Source organism: Gavialis gangeticus, unplaced genomic scaffold, assembly GCF_001723915.1.
Source record: "Gavialis gangeticus isolate Ggan-Ray unplaced genomic scaffold, GavGan_comp1, whole genome shotgun sequence".
Classification (NCBI taxonomy): Eukaryota; Metazoa; Chordata; order Crocodylia; family Gavialidae; genus Gavialis; species Gavialis gangeticus.
The window spans coordinates 376,156-379,154 of NW_017729026.1; positions in this window are offsets into that span (position 1 = coordinate 376,156).

Here is a 2,999-nt window from a genome sequence, read left to right on the forward strand (position 1 = left end):
AGTATCATGGGAACAGTGTACTGTGCATGACAACAGCATTTACTGTTTAGTTTTGCAAATCATTCCAAATTGTGTCTCAGGATAGTTTTTCCAGATCAGCTCTCCCTGAATTTTTGTAAGACCATCAAGCATAAAACCTGCATCAAACATAAAACTTGTTTGCAAACTATAATAAGCACAAAGCAAATCAACCAGAATCATTACAGTTTGATCAATGTAAAACCAGTGCAAGGGGGAATCCAAATCTATTGGGCTAGATCTCCACTGCTATAAATGAGTGAAGAGACTTTGGCTTCAATTGAGCTATTTTCTTTGCACCAAATAAGGAGCTAACTCTTTGTTTATAAAGTAGTGATTCAGAGCCCCTTTTCCTATTGCCCTGAATGCTATGCCATTGTTCATACTAGCCCAAAATCAATGCCCATTTTGCATGGGTGAAAAGGACTATTTAAGGAACAGGCAGCAATGAATTGGGCCTGTCTAAAAGCTGCTATACTGGATCAGACCAGTGACCTACAGATGACCAGACATCAGGGTTTCTGGTTCACGGGAAGTTTAATTTTTTCAAAATGTGATTTTGGTCCAAAGCCAATATGTTTTGAAATATATCACATCTTTCCCAGCTCCCTAAACCCTGTAGCTGTCTGTGTTGATAGAACTGAGCAGCCATTAGGCCTGTCAAAATCTGTGGTGTTGAGGTAGCCCCAGAGCCACACATGGCGCAGGAACCTGTACTGGGACTTTCAGGCATTAAGGCTCAGCCCCTCAACAGGGAGTCTAGATGTTCTGAGTGCTCTTACTAAAGCTAGGATTCTCAGGGCTTCTGGGCTTCTTGCTGCAAAGGTAGGAGTGGAGTCCCAGGTGGAGAGATGGTTCCCAGGACTTTCAGGGCCTGGCTTCACATAGAGAGCCTGGAAACTCTGCCATGGCTTGTTGCTTATGAACTGAAGACCCTGGACTACACCAGGAACCCTGGAGTCACACCCTATGGACTGTGCCAGGGCTGGAGGCCTTTGAAGCACAGAGCTGGGCCAGTCTTTCCAGTGGGCTTGCCACAGAGCTGCACACTGTGAACACTGGGTACATGACTCTCAGACAGTCCACCAGGGAAATCTGTGATGTAGGTACCTGACTTTGCTCGGTGCAATCTACCCCTGATATGGGAGCCATGGGAGCTTTGTGGCAGTCTGCTAAGAATCCACTGATGACCCTGTTGGCTCCCTGGCAATTTGGTGAAGTTCACTGAATCTGAGATATTTCAAATAAAATATGTTGGGCTCTATAAACTATGATTCTCCAATGAAAATGTCTGACTAGTGGGCCCTTGTCTCCTGTATTCTATCTGTGATAGTGGCCAGTATCAGATGCCTTAGAAAGTGATGTATGAAATGTTGTATCCTAAAGAATTTCAAACAATTAGAGAGTATCTTAAGTACAGACTCTTGTTATCCAGGCAATATATCTAATCCTTTTTAATTCCTCCTAAATACTAGACCTCAGTGACATCTTGTGTCTACTAATACTAAGTATCTGCTGTGGCTGCAACTGCCTCAGTTTGTGTAAGAGTCATCGCAAACTATTGTGTGGTCTCACCGGGAATACTCTATCTAGAACAGCAAAATTTAAGAAAGATATGGATAAATTAAAAAGAGTCCAAGCACAGTAAAATGATCAGAAGTCTAGAACACATTATATATGCAAAGTTGTGGGAACTAGGTTTATTTAGCCAAGAGAGAAGTCTGAAGGGGATTTTGACAACAGTCTTCAAAAATAAAGTTTGTCATAAAGAGGGTCATAAATAGGGGATGGAACAAGAAATAATGGGGTTAAATTGCAACAAAACTAGATTGGCTTTTAGGAAGCCACCATTGAACACCAACTATGAGGAGGGTCAAACAGTATAACAAACTGTTGAGAGAGATTATGAAATCTCTGTCATTGGAAGTTTTAAGTGCGATTTACATAAACATATCTCTGGAGTCATTTAGATAGACATGATCCTGCCTGGGGCTGGGGGTTGGCATATATTTCCTTCCACGCTTATTTCCTATGGTTCTATGATTCAAATTAGATTGAGTTAGTATAAGTCCTTTGAGGCACCAAAATAATTTTTTTTAAATAGTGAAAAATATTCTGTGCAACAAACCATGAAACTTCGTTGTTAAAAGGCAATAACAGAAGGCATGAAACGTGAAACACTTCAGAGTGAAGGTCCAAATTACTAATGTATTATCTGAAGAATGTTTTATGAGTACGTTTTTGCTGAGTGCTGACGATCCAGAGAGGCACTTAAAGTAATTGATTGTTCTCCCTTTCGGAAACAGCACATTATAAACATCTAAAAAACCTGACATTTCTTAGACCGACAATTATAGCATCCATCTAAATAACATGCATTGGGCACGAAGCCACCATTGGGGCAGGTACTTTAGTTGAAGAACTTCTCTCTAGTATGGTAGATAGGTGCCTGTCTCCCAAAATAGGCTATAGATGTTATTTATTTTCAGGTTAGCTTCTCACGGGATAGAGATCTACAGGCCATCTCTGACCTTGCTATATTATTTTCTAGCTTCAAATGTACCAGTTCATGTGTACTTGTCTCTAACTTGTTGAGCTCTGTTCACCCAAACAGCTGCTTGCCCCAAAAAAATACTGACTTGCTATTGGTGTATTGGTGGCCCATTTTAAATGTGGGACACAGTTCAGTCCCGCTTCGGCAGGTTATACAGTTAACTTGCATTGTCTCTACCAAGGTGAATTTTTAAACATTTTGCAGGACAAAGGGCAGTGGGGGTAGATTTTCTGCTGGGTCTTTCATTAGCATAAAGTGATCTACCAGGCAGACAGAGCAAAGGCTCTTTACACCATCCATTCTTTTCATAAGTGGACAACAGGGAATTCCTAAGATGCAAAAGAGCTCCAGCTGATGGAAAGCTGACAGAAGTGGTTCATACACTAACCCATCCTTGATGCAGACAGTTTAGGAAGAAGAAAGCATA